Raw genomic sequence first — 17,664 nt, 5'->3', positions numbered from 1 at the left:
TTAATTTCAAAGGATCCTTGCATTATATTCGAACTTTAGTCTTTTTTTATTTGTTTTTTTTTAAAGCGACCCTTACAGCACATGCGTGGTTTAAGGTCACCAAAAGTCACATGCATACGAATTTATCTAGGTATTTTTTGTTGTCTTGCAAGACAATAAATATAAAGACACATATTTCATGTATTTCACACATTTTAATTGTAGATATCGAATGAAATTATACAGAAAAAGTACAATTTAGTAGAAATAATTCTAAGTTAAGGCATATTTCAACAGAAACTAAAATTTACAAAAATGACAGCTAATGCAGCTTTTCTGAGCCATCCACTATTGATTCAAAACGAATTTAATACATATGTACATGTGGTATTTACATTACATTGGAACAAACACTTCAGTGGGATAAAATTTACCCTGTGCCACTCTTTTCATAGGACCTGCCTGGTTTGTACTCAAGCTAGTACCTAATTACTAGTTTAGTTGCACATGTTAATCGATAGCATTCAGACGTGTAAGGTCGGTTTCAATTGTTTAGTATAAACGTTTGTTTGTTTGTTGGGGTTTAACGTCTGAGCAGCAATATTTCAGCTATATTCAGACAATGAACATGAAATGGATGATAAAATGAACATGAAATGATAAAAAAAGGATGGGTCACAAGGATAATAGAGTCGACAAATTTTGATTGCCACTAGAAAAAAGAGGGGATGGGTATGGCAATTTAGCCTCCTGTGGCGGAGCGCAAAGGTTCCTACTCCTATCGAATACCACAGCAGGGTTCTTTAATGTGCGAGGAACGTGGCATCTTTCCCAACACGGTGCACCACTATGGTTTGCTGTCAGGTTTTCCGTATTATAGCCCGACAACCCCAGCATGTAACATGCCAGGGGTACCCCATTCCACCACCTGGGGCACACATCCCAGTTGCTCTGTGGGCATAGCGCCTAACCCCCGGCTAGGTTTCTGAGCACTATTTAGTCGCCTTTTACGACAAGCTTAGCGCTGCTGCAGGCCTATTCTTTTGACACCCGGACCTGCACGGGGTTTTAGTATAAACGATATTCCAACTTGGGTAAACCTACCAGTTATGTTCTGATCTTATGTAAAATCAACCCCAATTCCTCCCATATGGGGTTGAGATTCACAGTACATCAAGTCATACAATAACTAACCAACTCTTGTCATGTCAAAAACTGTTTTAAATATACAGTGTTTTAATTTCTATGTAAAGACCCTATGAGCGAATAAATTTTAATACAAAAAAAATGCAATCCTTGATATAATATTTTTTCGGTTATATAAATATCATCGTTTCGTTAAAATACGAAACATTATTGTAAATGCGAATAAATCAACCAATTGTGATATGTAATCACCTGACCATATGACGGCCATGACAAGGGGACGTTCATATTATGGCACGACAAATTATTCCTTTTAACCATTATCGATATGTATACTAAGATCAAGAAGCGGACATTCTTTATTATCTATATTTGCTTTAATCAAAGACATTTCTATAAGATACATGCATATATCCTTAGTATAATTCAGCGAAATTCAGATTAACGGTAATAACACGGAACTGGAACTATGAATATGATTTGAGTTACTTCAGTTGGCATATTTTTCTTATTGTTCACATCTATCGTCATGGTGTATCCATCTGCACCATGAAAACTGTTTGTTCTTCTAGACATTCCTTAATAAAATTTTTTCATTCATATTTTTAATAATACATTAAATTTAGCACTGAAACATTGCTAAATGCATCTTTACAAGTATATAACACACAAGCAGAAGTCAAACCGGAACACGTTTTATAACTTCTATATAATATTAACAACAAAAATGTAAACAACATACTTCAGAATAAATCTACAGCTGTCAAAAACAAGATGTGACGTCTGAAATTCATATAGTTCTGTTCCTAAAAGAATAATGCAGTGCAAGCTATCAATAATTTTTGACAAATCGCTAGATTTTAATGAAAACTTAAATATTTTGTGTTTAAAAAAATATCTCAAGTCATCTAAATTTAAAGAATTAGCAATTTTTGTTGTTATGTTATATAGAAGTTATGAAACATTTGTTCCTTTTAAATTTGACTTGTGCTTGTGTGTTCTATACATGTAAAGATACATGTAGCAATGTTTCAGTGCTTGATTTAATGTATTATTATAAGATAATCAATATTGAAAATCCAATAGATTCTATTGTATTTGAGTGTCATTTACAGAGTTATCTCCCTTAATTTTGAAATTTACAGTGCATTCTATAGATCTTATTTCATAAGAATACGGGTTATATGAAAAACCGAATGTTAATTTCTGTTTACTGTGGTAATTTAAACAAAATATCAAAAATGAAAATATGTAGGTTTTTTACCCATGAGTCACATTTTGAATGATTCTCAGCTGGAGTGCTACTAAAAAGTTTCTCAGACGTAATTTGTGCATTTGGTTGTTGTTATGAAAATTTGATTTTGAGCGTGTAAGATGAAGGTGAACGATAACATAGTACATTCTGATTGTTTTACTGTGCTCTAAGTTGGCTTCAAGTTCTATCCTCCGCTCAGAATTAGGCATACATCTTTTTCCCGCGCAAAGACAGAAAGTTAAACACATATTTAACGTGTTACGCAAGTGAAGTGTAAAGTATAAAGCAAACCAAAAACTTGATCATAAATCATTTTGTTTTATGAAGGTATTTTTTTCACATGATGCACAAAACTTCACAATATTTTTTCCGTGGTTGAAACGAGTTGGTACTTAAATATTGGTTTGTTTTTGTGTTAAGAAAATAACATATAGTAAAACTGCATGCTTTTATCTAAAGCAGGACCGGATCCAGACACTGAAAAGGAGCGGTGTCAGCCCAGAATCCCCCGAAAAAAAGGGATGTTAGGCCATTATGAGCCTTTTTTCAATTTTACTCATGAATATAATAAATTTTCTAATAAAATGGGGGCAACCCCTGCATCCCTCTGGGTCTGCCACTGGATATGGTGAGTATGTCAAAGAGACAACAACCCCAAAGGGATGAAAAATGTCAACTGAAGGCCACAAATGGGTCTTCACTGAATGACGAGGAAACACTCACACCTGCTTAGAAACAGGACTTCGTAGTCTCTTATGGATAAAAACAATTTGAAAACAAAAAAAATTTGGCATCGATGTGCCCCAACTGACTAGGTCTCCCATGGACATTCTTTTGAATAGTTTCATATCGCCATCTTTGACCAATATTTTATGCCGTAAGTAACACCGTTACCAAAGAAACTGCCTGACAAGTTCACAGAACTGTACTTACTGAAATACTTTAGCTAGTTGTCTAGCTCGTGGGAAAAACCTTTTTGATGAGCAAAACCTGTAATTTGTAGCACATATAATGCAAATGCGAAGAGTTTGAATGTTTAGAAGTCCGCGTCGTTCAATTAAATTTCGTCACTTTTTATTGATACAGTGTTGTTCATTGCCATTTAAAGAATTAGAAAATTTACATGTGATCTCATCGTCCTATTAAACTTTTCAATTATTCATGAATCCATTCAAGAATCTTGTTTAGGTGATACACTGTAAACCGTTTTAACCAAACCAGTAAAGTTTTTGTTTACTAAACAAGTGTTCGGATTTCCTCGGTCACTGTTGCACATGGCATTGAAAAGGACACATGTACTACGTACAGGACCGGTTCATACAAGTTTTTTTGGGTTTATTTGGTAAGGTGCAATTCCATGGAAACAGACCGGTAGTTAGACATTCCAAAGGGAGGTCATTTTCTTGTTTTTAACCGTTGTTAATGCTGTTTCACCTCCATGGGTCATCCTTACCCCTGATGTACGATGATGCAACCCAACCTTTGATGTATAGTCAGGGGTGGATCTTGAAATATTTAATGCGGGTTCCAGGCTATTATTTGTCAATTTGCCCAAAATTTTACCCGAAATTAACAAACTTTTTACAAAGAGGATGGAATGGTGTCCGATTCCAAGATCTCCCTGGATCACTTTTTGACAAGTTCTATATTTACTCCCACCCATTTCGTCGTCATTGATCATGTAGTAATTTAGTAATATGATGTTAAAAAGAAACTAATTGCTATCAAATTGAAGACTTATCAAATAAGTATTATTTCATATCAGTGAAAAATCAGTAATTTCGATTGGATAAAATCTTTTCACGTGGTAGTAATTAACCTGCAGTATAAAGTTTTACCAGTTAATACCATAGTGTAATAATACCCGCGGGCACTACAACGTCGTGGTAATTAATGCCCAGTTACGAATCACCTCATTCAAACGCATTCGTGATCAAGCAGTTGTCAATGGAAATATGCAGAAACACGATTTGCATGGGTTTCTGAAAAAAATCAAGGATATGGTTCCTCAATGAAATAAACATAATAGTTATTGATAAACTGGTCAATATTGTGATATTTAGACTGTCCGTAAGACAGCGGTATTTATCACGATATTGACCAAATTTAAATGGTCGTCCCTTAAAATGAAGTCGACTTGACATGTTGCTGTGATGCAATTACTTGGTGGAGCAAATTCTTTTCATTGTACCCAACAACAAAGATATTGAGACAAACACGTTCTCGTTATACAAATAAGTAATTGTTTTACGTACACATGTAGCGAAAATAGCAGAGTAGTCTCGATTTGGTATTTTCCTGTAACAAGAGTCAGGAACTCTGTACAATTGTAGTAATACATTGTACATTGCTAGAATTCATGTAATGATTAGAAATAGTGTATGTACATTTTGGGAAAACTATTGACCAAACTTTACGACAACGTGATGACTTTTCATTCAGAAATGTCAACTTTCCTTTTGTGGCAACATCCCTTCAGCACCTGCATATGGAGTGTTCATTTCACAACTCGCACACGTTATGCCAGAGCGTGCCGAAACTACGCAGACTTATTGTATCGCGCTGGACTTCTAACAAGTATGCTTCTGGAACAAGATTATATTGCTACAAGATTGACGTCATCACTACAGAAGTTTTATGGACGTCATCATGAACTCGTTACGGTGTATCCATCTGTGCCATGAAAACTGATTTGTTCAACGTGTCATATATAGTTTTCCCGTCCTCTTTCGTCTACCCCGGACTTGACTTTTTATGAGCAACTCAGCAGTTGCTTCTAGAAAAGCAGTGGACCCTTACCCTACCGGTGCACCTGGTCCATGCTTCCAGTATTTAGTGGAATCCGAGTTGCTAATTTGCGTTTGTTACTTTGTATGTATTATTTTAGTTACTTTATATTCTTTGTTGTGTATGTCTGGTCTTTGTCCCTGGATTACCGCTAGAACTTTGGTTCTCTCTGGTTTGAGGTAAGTTTAAAGATTCAGTATAAAATAGGTTAAAATGCACTTCAAATTTTTTCCTGCCATTTTGATTAAATATAAAATCTGCTAAAATGGATGAACGTTACTGTGGATTATATACCGTTACTACTGCATTTGAAACAATGTTTTTTTTTGCTGAATTTAAGCAAATATAAATAAATGAAATAGTGAGAAAAAAAATAAATATCACGGTATCCTGTTAGGGTCACTTGAAAAAAAAATGTCGTAATTCGGCATACTATGTCGAAGTATGTCGAGAATGAAGATATAGTTATTTCGAAGTTATGACAGACTATATTGAAATCTCGATATCGTATATTGAAATTACGACTACATCGTTACATTGGTTTGAATGACCAACTTGCAATTTGATCAACAGAATTGTAATATAAACCATTTGAACATGATTTTTATTGGCTTTTCAATGCTTTGGTCTTCTAATGATGTGTTATGCCCATATCACGCTTTGAATAATACATAATAGTTTTTACAATTTGGTGATGTTTTGTGTCAAGACGGCGCGTGAAATTTTATCGTACGGGCAACGTGCTGTACAGAACTACGATTTACATGGTTAAATGATTTTGAGCGTTATTGCTCGCGTGCAATAATCTGCTTGACCATATAATCTCCGCAGACTTAAAACATCTTTCCAATTTATCATGCATCACTCCGTTATCTTTTACGGATTCGTATATAATCTCCTCTGCAGACCTGTATAATATAATCTCATCTGCAGACCTGTATAATATAACCGGTTCCTGATTCATCACGTATCACTCCGCTAGCATTCGCAGATTTGTATAGTCTTCAATGCAGAACTGCTTCCCGTTTTACCACATATTACTCCGCTAGCATTCGCGGATTCGTATAGTTTTCAATGCAGAACTGCTTCCTGTTTTGCCATGTATTACTCTGCTAGCTTTTGCGGATTCGTATAGTCTCCTCTGCAGACCTGTATGATATAACCTATTCCTGTTTCACCATGAAAAACTCCGCTAGCTTACAAGAAAATTTGATACAAAAGTGCTACTCATTACAGTCAAATTCCGCTGCATTGTGATAATTTGCATAAAAAGGCGGATTGTAGTACTGACTATGACAGAGCAATAGCAGGTATACCTTATGCTGAGATTGCACTCACGACCGTCTCCTGTGCTAAGTTATACAGAAAATTTGCTATTCAGTGGAGATCCAGAGTTTTAGGTAAGGGGGCCCCAAAAAAATTCATGACAGGATCACTGGTGAGAATCACGAAGTGAGTGTTTTTCATGATTTAAAAAACATACTTTTTCAACAAATTTTTTTCTAAGGGGGGTGTCCGCCCCGCCCCCCCCTTGGATCCGCCACTGCTATTTCACTTAACTCCGTAGTACATGTCATTTTAAACAAACTCTTGCACAGGTATGCTATAATATAACCGCTTCTTTTTTACTATTTGTGACGTATCACCCCACTATATCCCCCTCCACTAGGCTCTGATATACAGGCCTCTCAAATTTTCGTGGTTATAGACTGTTTACCAAACTTTATTTTCTAGTTTAAGACAAAAAATCAATTTTCTGTCGGAAATGTGGTAATTTGTCAGACCGAACACGTTTGGATGCAATCGAGACATGCACTGCCATTTCCGCTACACTTGTTTAAAATTAAGAGAATGGCTGGGAGGTAATAAATGGCATTTTGTGGTCAGGATTCGGATGCGTGACAATTTTCTGGATGTCTCAAGTAAACGCGTAACTAAGTTACAACTGAAATTTTGTTTTTGTCTACAAAAGCGTATGCCTCCCCACGTTCTAAAGTTTAAAAGGGGATGACTCTCGCATGATTCAACGGATAGTAAATTCCTGACAACATGCATACTATATCCTTATTATAGCTACCGATAAGTGGCGCTTACAAAAGTATGACAGACAGGGCAAAAACAATAGGCCTTTCAACCAAAGTGAGGGACTATCATAATTGTGTATCCATCAACCACAGTGAGGGAACGGTGGACATCATAAGTGTGTATCCATCAACCAAAGTGAGGGACCGGTGGGCATCATAATAGTGTATCCATCAGGGTTAAAACGGATTCAGGGGAAGTAGCAGTATAAATATGTTTATATCAGACATCAAATAAATAAAGTCAAAGTAAAAAAATAAACCTTAGCTTTTACAATATTGGGCACTTGCTAACGTAATGTTAAGATCACGATCTGACCCCGAGTCTGATTACTGGGAATATGACAAATTTGATGCATTTTGGCAAGTTATTTTCTGTTTTTTATTTCCGTCCTTTTTTGCCGATTTTTCAACTCCCTAATTCTTCCGCCTCCATAGCATTCACTACCCGGTTTCTAATAGAGTTCTCTAGGTTAAAAAAATTCTTATTAACATATTCTAAAGAAGTGGGGACTGTAACCATAACACAAATATCAATGTAACAAATATGTGCTTAACAATTTTGGGCGGATCTGTAATGTCATTTTAATCGGCCGTTTGGCTCTTCTATTCAAGCTTAACTGTGTTTGGATGATAAATGAAGGATGCTCATGTTACACGGAAATACTTAACTCTCTTACCAAATCATCCGTTTTGAACAAGTAGTGAATTATATTGTGATAGCGTGCACGAATTTTCATCACGTGTGGGGTAATTGTCTCTTTGATATAGTTCTCCTTAAACTCAGTGTGGATTGAGTGTAGTTTCCCCTGGTTGAACCTCCTGCATATATTTGGAAGGTTTGCGATCGATATTAGCACCGAGGCTATATTATGATGATTCTCAGGATTGTGTATCAATTGTAGTAAAGCATTATTGTAAGTGTTGCATGATACAATTTTTATGTATAATAACAATACATATAATTATTCTTTTGTGTTAATTTCTAATTTTCCTGTAGAATTTGATCTTCCGTTGTTACAAAAGTGCATGAATGTGTATTTATTTGATCAGAAATTTTTGCGGTGGTCTGTTGCTTTAAGGACTCACGGTTTATAAGATAACTGTGTTGCATGCTACGAAATAAATCAACTGATAAATGTGTTAATTGGTTTCACCCATAGTTGTACAAGATAAAGTTATATGAATCTTGTAGCTTAGTAATACTATTGAGTTCTAAGACCCCCTTTTTTTTATGGAAAATTTTGTTAACCTCCCGCAGAATATGTTAACTGGTTTCATCCATAGTTGTACAAGATAAACTTAATTTATATGACTCTTGTAGCTTAGTAATACTATTGAGTTCAAAGACCCCTTTTTTATGTAAATTTCAACCTCTCGCAGAATGTGGGCAAAATGATCAATTTATAGCCTGGAACACCCCTTTTAAATTATCTTGAACACCCCATTTTGCAATATACACGTATATTGTGTTTATATTCTGCGCATGAGAGAACAAAGTTTAGTTAAATACGAGAAATTCTCTAAATCTGAAATTCCGAAAATTTGAAAATAAATAATCATCTTCTGGCCAAGACTGATGTATAAAATTGTAACAGGACTATATGTTAAAATAAGTTACTTATGTAGAAAACAATGTTTCAGCCTAAAAATAATAATTTTACAATAGTTATTCAAACTGACTTTGAATTTAGATATTCACCACTTCAGCGTTGGGTCCGGGATGGTCTGGCAGTTGGAATCTCCCTTTTGTAGGAAAAAATGTTAATTTTGATAGCTTGGATCCCTTTTATAAATTTCTGGGTCAAATCCACATTTTTATAAATTTGTCATGCTTCTTAAATTATTACCAGAATAACTCTCCATTTTTGGGGGTATAGTTAAAACAACACTGTAACCAACATTTATGTTATTTTCAAAGGTGAAAATTAACGGCTTCTTATTAACAAATATATTTAAGTTCCGATTCATGGATTTATGTATTTTGAGCCATAAACAGTAAATTGTAACTTTTGATGCCGTTTCTTTTTCTGTATTGCTCCTCTAACTATTACTGAAGGGTACGAGAAAAATGGGTGCTAGGATCAAATAAAAGTTGATTTACAAAAAAAAAACAAAAACAAAAACAAAAACAAAAGCAAAACAAAACAAAAATAAAACACAAGACGAGATAGGTATATTAAAGAATTTGGTTACCATTAACGAAATGCGGGCATATTTTTGTGAAACAATATTTTAAACATTTTTCGCTAAATCTGAATTTTATAGATTTAAGGTTGTAAAAGTCAATTTGGCTATATCAAGAGAAATGTGTATATTGCATATGTAGTCACAGGACAGTACATGTTAACCTCCTAAGACCGTATATCAAATACTTTAGTTTGACTTCAAAATTCAAATTCTCTCTTGATATAGCCAAAATGACCTTTATAACCCTTAAACCAATAAAATTCAGATTTAGCGAAAAATGTTTTTTTTACCGCCATCTTTCCAAAGTTTCTTTTAAAAAGCTTTACAAATACGTTTATTTCTGGAGATAATGATGTATAAATAATTTTATAGTGTAATCAGATTTCTGTGAGGCGACACCTTATACAAATATTCCCTGTTTCTTAGACGGAGTAGTACTCAACACAATATAGCCTTTTACTCAAACTTTCCCCTAAAATGTCCACAAAGTTAAACAAAACCACTAGACTGAACTATAAAATGAAAACTGTCTTAACCGGACACTTTCTAGAGTCCAAATATGTGTTTTGAACCTTGTTAAATCGTACACCTGTCAAAAAACGAACCAAATCTAAAGTCCAAAAGAGGTTTGGGTTAGGCATGTTATGATGTATTGAACCAAGTCTATGCGAAACAAGTATTATCTTAAAAAAAGAAAGCCGAGACAGTATTTTTATCAATTTAGATCGAAGATCAGAATTGATATTGCAGTGGCCAGAGCCTTTAGATCTGTAAAGCCTGATAGCAACTGTAATTAATTGACACTACCGCAGTAAAATAGTCCCATTGGCATATCCCCATTTAGGATCAAGTACAGATAGTTAGGTCCATTTACAGGTATTTTTTTTAATTTAGTTCGATGTTTTAGTTAATTTTTACCGTGAACTAAATATGCTGATTAATTAGGACTGTACATTTGTATTAACAACGATCCAATTAAAAACGGATCAATAATGCATTTCTCGGGATGGTGTCAGTCTGTTGGCTGGTGATATTGCTTTTTGTAATAATCATTCTTTTGGGCTATTTTGGCCATTTGTGAGGATAATAGAGCTGCGGGTGCTCCAGGGCCTTAACAGTGCATGACTAGTAACTACACGAGGCATAATGCTTCAATTATATTCTAAGACTTTGGCGTTTATGTTAATGTACATGTGTCTGGAACTAGGTGCCTAACTAAGTACTTTAAATGCCACATAGATGTCAATGCGATAACTTATCAACTGAAGAATGAAGAATGTAGCTAGCTGAGAGGGACATGTATCTAAGGAGAAAATTTATTTTAGTTTGAATGATTTGACAGACAGTTTCGACCATAGAGGTCGATAAATTGAATTTCGACTTGAAAAATTTAGAAACTGGGAAAGGCCAACTAATGGTTTGTTGTTCAATTACACAGTATGTCGGAGAGCTTTGTGTTCATTCATCTAGGTGTTTCATGTAAACCGACCTCGAACCTGAGTATTACGCAAACAGGCGCACTGCTACGATGCAAAATGAATAGTGTGTGTTTGTTTTTTTTAAAAGACCTTCGTAATCAGAATGGTGAATTTTAAAAAAAATAAATAAAAGAGTTCAATATTAACCATTTACAACAATATGCTTATGTTTAGATACGTTTGAATTCGTTTCCAAAATTTTCCTTTTATCGGCCAAATTTTTGCAATTTGACGATTATTTGCAGCGTAAAAATTCAAACGAACGATATAAATTGATTCAGTACATGAGTACTTTGATTTTCTTTTGACCTACAAGTTTCTACATTTCATTAAAGAAAATAACACTTGACACGTCAAATCAATTTTCGACAGAGTTTTTTCGAACGTCATTAAGTTGATCAGTATTTGGCCAATCAGGAAACAGGTGATCAGGTGACTTGCGTTTCTATAGAATGAAGAGCATCATCACACGATAAAAACCGAAACTATAGGTAACAGTCCCTGAGCGGTCAATACATGGAGGCGTTTTACTTTTTGTCTCTTTACAATCTAATGTTTCGTCAAACGATATGAACAATCACTTATAAAATAGAGCAAACATAACACTATAAGATGAAAAACTTTTCTGTCCGATCTTCGTGGACTCCCCCTACTATTTGTGGGAAATTAATTTTTCACATGTCCTTAGAAATGCTACATAAGTGAGAGTTTTATTGAATCAATTTACATATTTTTTAAAAAAAGTCTAAAATATGCACTTCACTTTAGGAGTCTATGGAAATATTAATGCAAGATTGAGACCTATACCGATTACGTCGTAAAATTTGGACAAGGCAAAGAAATGCCCATAATTAGAGCGAACATCAGGCCAATTTTTAGCACATGTTACTCTATATGGGTAATATAAAATCAAGTACCTTCATTTGATATGGTAGTTATCATTATGCAGAGTATTTCAAGGTGTGTTATGTTATTTGTCAATATTCACTGTTTCAATCATATATGTCATATTTGTCTATAAATTGCTCATTTTTGCCCACAGAGGTTGACAAAATTTTCCATAAAAAAGGGGGTCGGATCCGGAACCCCCCGCTGGACCCGCCACTGGCAAATACAATTTTAATTTCGATGTTAAACTCCATCGATCTCCATCGACTTGATCGAACGATTGCCAGATGTGTTTTTGTATGACACGTTTGTATGTAATGAAAAAAAAATAAAGAACTAGATTATCTTATAGACCAAATTTTGTAATGTGACTGTAAGTCACCAAACAATTTACTCGACGAATTTTGATACTAACATCAAATTATAAGGAATGACCATTATATTTTTGGAAATATTTGATGAACAATCTCAGTGTACGTGGTGCACACTGACAATAACTTGCTACGCAGGTTCTTTATTGTGCGCCACGTGATTGAGGTTGTTTCTTCATAAATCGAAAAATGTGACAGTCATTCATTACTGAATTATATAGTTTTTCCGTGTCATAGTATATATGTTACCGGATTGATTTGCATGATAAACTTTAATCATACAATCATTCATACATTCATTCATTCATTTATTCATTCGTTCGTTCATTATATTATATTGACGAATTTGACGGGACAGTATGAGGAAACAGACTTTAATTTATGGACGGACTATATTTAACGATATATGCGTTCGCGCGCTATACTAAATGCATAAGCACCCGCACTTCACTGGTATTTAAATGGAATCGGGCAATATTCGTTGTCTAGTAGTTAGTCACATGTAGGGCGGAGGAGTTATTTCGCCGTCTTTCAGGTAGTGATCTAAAGATTCCTATTTGTTAAATTCATTTTGTTTTTTTAAGTTAATGATTAAGGAAGGTAATTTACAGATTGGATTTTAGTATATTGAGAGGTCTATTTTCTGAATAGAAAGATCTAAACTTTGGAAATTGAATTTAACTGTGAATCGAACATTTACATAATAATTCATAATTACCAAGTTAGTTTACTTTGCGGAAAATAGTTTATATAGATTATGCATGCTACGCGCATATGATTTTTGGCGATTTTCGTAGTCGGAATTTATAAAAAATACCAAAAAATGGGATTTTCGATTTTTCGGTTAAAAGTCACATAAATCGACTCCACAAGTTATTACTCAACTAAAACGTCTCAAACGTACCATTCGATAGATGATATAATTTTCTACATAAATGAATCACGAAAAACTACTTTTCAAGAAAGGATTTTCATAAAATGTTAAAAATATTACCCCTACCCCTAGAAAACTGGTCTAAGTTTCAAACAGAATTCTCATTTACAGCATACTGACATTGTAGGACTCATATTTTAGGCACTTATAATTAAGATAATGATGTTCATATCTGATCAATTGAGGCGTTAGATTTTCCTTTTTGGGTGACAATTATTATAAAATCGTAAAAAGGTGAATTTTCAGAATCTCAGAATTTTCTTCTATATCACCCGATATAGTCTTTTTTCAGATTACCGTGGTTTAAACAAGCTTTTGTGTGACACAATACATTAATATAGTGTTTTAGTTTCATAATGAGCCCAAGTAATGAATATTTGAACTTTTCAAAGTCAAGTTAGGTGAAAAATTGCCACCCCTACCCATGAAAAAAAAATGCCTCAACATGAACTAAAATGTTATTTTTTGGCTGATAAACGGTGTACGATAGATATGTTGGATACTATTGATTTAATTATCGAAGTATTCAACATATCTTGTCATTTCAAGCGTGTATTTTTCAGTTTCAATGTGACAATGATGAGTTTATCATAAAAATGGGAAATTTCGGACATTTATTTTGCCTTCTAGAAAATACCATATAAGTCATTTTTTACTAAAGCATTAATACTCTAGGGGTGTTGACATTGAAAAATATGTAAGCGATGTTTTGGCGGGGTATGGGTAGGGGCACATTTTTTTCATTTTACCGCAAAATCCTAAGTGTTACCGCCCCTGTCTTGGTATCATTGTAAAGCTGGGACACTGGGCTACACGATGATACATTTGCTTAGTTTGTTCTCACATGCTATCCAAGGAAGGCTTAGACGCTCTAACAATTGAGTCAAAACAATCTTGGCTTTTTGAACCAGTGGGGTACAAATATAGGCTTATACTGAAAAAGAATCCGAGAATATTCTTTGGCGACAAATTGATTCGGTAATGGGAGGTATAAAGGTACATAAAATCATAATGAAGTTGATGTGTTTGTGTGTGTGTGTGTCGGGGGGGGGTGCACGGTGGACCCTCCCACCCCATGGATTATTCCTAGATAATTGTTATTACCCTTCATGTCATTCCGCGAGGTAAGGCTTAGATAGATTGTTGTGCATGCACCACGTATGTTCATCGACTATCACACGGTTAACACAAAAAGGTTTATTCCAATCTCACATAAATATTACAAAATATCTATGATATAGTTCAAGTCCGAAGAGTCTTTATATATAATATAACTTCATCCGCAACATAAAACAATTATCGCTATACGATAATTTTCAACCTCACGCCAGTCGAGTGAGAATGGAAATTATCGTATAGCTGCACAACATACGTGACGTCACGTAGCACTCCTCCCAAAAATAGTTCCGAAAGGAAACTTTGCAGCGCTTATAAAACTTGCATATTTAGGTTAGGAAAAACTGAAAATAAAAAAAAATTTAAAAAAAAACAAAAAAAACAAGCAAACAAACAAAACCGTACACTTCAGCGAAACAGCGATAAACAGATTATTCAATAATCAACGAGATAAGCATGAGAAACTCCCTCTCTCTGAAAAATATATGTATAAAAGTATGGTTCTGTCTAAAAACCAGGCAGGGGTGATTCATCATATCTTAAGATAAACAATAAAACTATATAAATACATTTCTTAGGTCATAAAAAACAACTCTTCCTATGTTCATGTCCTTGGATCTGCTACTTATCGTCAAATATTTTGGACTGGTTTTAGTGTAAACATTCTAGCGGGAAGTTTTCCTGTACTTTTTCTGTAGTAGAACATAACCATTATCTTAGTGTTAAAATCTCCAGTGGGCAACTTTTATTAGCACTTATCTTTCCTAATACAGTTTCTATGGGGCCTTCAGGAAAATTTGCAATGTAAAATATGTGTTATTAAGCAATGCATGAATCGCAATTTCATGTTTTTTTCAGAGATGAATGTTGGTTTCTAATTTTCTGTAATCATAAAAATGAAATAAATCACATACAATGGAATTAAAATAGAGCTATCAATTGTTCCATACAGTCACTACATGTAGGATCTAACTCGATTACTAAGCTTTGAAATTCTACTAAACAAATAATATCGTCTCCTTGTTACCTTTTCCGTTATGATCGAAGTCAAAAACAGGGCATTGGTAACTAGTTTGAAGGTGCCCATCGACAGCCGCGCTCATACGACTGCTGAAAAGAACTATTTTGGACAAATTTTGCATGTTTTATTTGGAAAATGTGGTTGCAGGATACAGTCGGATTGGCTCGGAGAAACCTCGACTCTTTCTATAGCTCGTCAAGTTAATTTGAAAGTCTCCGGCAATATACATGTACATGTTATTATTACACTTCTACAGCCTGCAGTTGAAGGTGGTATGATAGATTACCACACGAAACGAAGTGGTGTATGGATCTAGTATACGTAAGTATACTACCCTCTTAATCTTGCCCTTCCTCAAGAGGATGTACAGGGGCGAATCTGACGTAAACCCCCTGAAATAAGGAAAATCGTTTTTTCACATGAAATTTTGATAAAAAATTCTACCCGATTTTTATACCCCTTGAAATAGGGAAAACAAATTTCACATGAAATATTGGTAACAAATTCTACCCGAAAAGTTACTTGCCTAGCTTTGCTGAGTAAATTTAATTGTATATACGTGAAATCCTGGACCAATCCCTGGCTCGTACATAAAAAGCGATTCAAAAATAAACTTCCAAAGTCGCATATTGCACGTAATGACACTAATTCTACAAAATTCCCGCAGGAGAGTGGAGCCAAAATGCAGCCTTGTATTGATTTGGATAAAAACATTAATATGCTGTTGAAGACCAAACTGGTATTGATTTTTCGTTGTTATCAAATTCAGTCCAGGGGCGGATCCAGGCACTTTGAAAAAGAGGGGTACCAACCGGGGTTCCTCAGAAAAAGGGGTGCTACAATGTAGTACTTTATTTGCCGATTTTTGTTGATTTTACACATGAAAATGACAAATATTCCAATACAAAGGAGGGGTGCAAACCACCTGCATCCTCCCCCTGGATCCCCCACTAACAAATTAACCCAAATCATATATTTCAAATATAAATTTATAGTCTGGATTTAGAGTGAAGGAATAGGTCAGCAAGTAGTGGACCACAATTTGTTCCCATTGGAATGGACATCAAGTAATTTGTAAATCTATGGCACTCCTTCACATGAATGTTTTGTTTCATGTTTAGTTAGCTATCATTTCCGCAATGGCTTCCTTCGTATCTTATTGATAATATTTATCAATATTAAGTCAAGTGTCATTAGCACTAGAACCCATGATATAAACCATATCAAAGTTATATAGTTGATGATAAATTATTCAGTTAAACTAGTTATTGAAGAAGTTTCAGGAAATCACTTTCTCGGTGCCAAAATTTGCACAAAATTAATAAAAAAATTTGCCTCCGACTTTAAATTGAACAAAACCTCTCATATAGTAATTGAGATTCAATGTTATTTATTTTATAAGTTCTTTCATTTATTCATCTTAACTATAAGACTGAGTACATAGTGGAATCTGTTTGTTGATTGCCCTATTCAACACACCCTGTCCAACCAGGCAATCAGGGTTCGGCGGTTGGAACACCACACTTTTTTTCTGAATAAAAAGTTATTTTGTGCATAAATTTGGTCTTGTTCTCCTTTTAATAGATTTTTAGATAGAAGCCCCGATTAGAACCAAACTTGGGGTATCCTGTTTTGATGAATTGATGTAGCCCCCATTATTGTAGGGATGTTTTGATGAATTGATGTGGGGATTTTTGATTCGTCGAAAAACATGACCGCGGTTACTAAAATATAACATAGGGGTCAGACATTAGATTTTTAGCATATATCTCCAAACCGTTGGGTTTACCTAAATTTTGATATGGGTAAAAGTGTTCAGCATGACGAGATTTATCTGCGGTCAAGTTTTCGTTTTAATCCATTAAGCCATGTAAGAGTTGTTGCCCTTTTTCAAAGTTTTTTGCTATGTTTAATGTTATTTCTTTCAGAAAATCTAATGCTCTGACACTACGTGACCAATTGAAACCAAACTTGGTGCGAATGTTCCTAGGGTTATCCTGCATAGAACTAATGTTGGGATTTTTGATCCGTCCAAAAAATATGGCCGCCGTTACTAAAATATAACATTGCGGTCAGACAGTAGTTTTTCGCATACATCTCCAGAACACTTAGATTTAGCCAAATTCTTTCCATAGCTGAAATGATCCTTATTATTAGGACAACAAAAGTCTTCAAGGATAAAATTTGTCAGACGACTCCTTGTAAGAGTTATTGCCCTTGAAAGGGGAAAAATAACAGTTTTTTTTTACAGTTTTCAGCCAATATCTTGAGAACTATGATAGATAGAAAGATACTTTCAATTGCTGAAATGATCCTTATGGTAAGTCCTATCAAAATCGCGGGTCAAAATTGTTTGACAACTTCTTGTTAAATTTATTGCCCTTGAAAACAAAATTCAACCAGTTGAGCGATTCAGGA

The 17,664-nt window shown here is 34.6% G+C and overlaps 1 protein-coding gene across 6 annotated transcripts in view; it reads left to right on the top strand.

The window, feature by feature from the left end:
* Positions 1-17,664, top strand: part of LOC148596476 (uncharacterized) — a 31,651-nt gene that overhangs the window by 3,684 nt on the left and 10,303 nt on the right. Inside the window, exon 1 of one of the 6 annotated variants that reach the window (XM_088563135.1) lies at positions 7,862-8,165. The exons of 3 other annotated variants lie outside the window; for them this stretch is intronic. The gene's annotated coding sequence lies outside the window, so the exon portion shown is untranslated. Of the gene's footprint in view, positions 1-7,861; positions 8,166-8,312; positions 10,315-12,283; positions 17,567-17,664 lie in introns of those variants that run through there. 2 more of the 6 variants (XM_088563138.1, XM_088563136.1) reach the window with 2 other exon arrangements.

The sequence above is a fragment of the Perna viridis genome, chromosome 15, assembly GCF_037379345.1.
Source record: "Perna viridis isolate PV_CMFRI_1.1 ecotype Kerala chromosome 15, ASM3737934v1, whole genome shotgun sequence".
Taxonomy (NCBI): domain Eukaryota; kingdom Metazoa; phylum Mollusca; class Bivalvia; order Mytilida; family Mytilidae; genus Perna; species Perna viridis.
The sequence above is the reverse complement of the archived record's forward strand: the minus strand, read 5'-3'. Positions and strand labels throughout refer to the sequence as shown.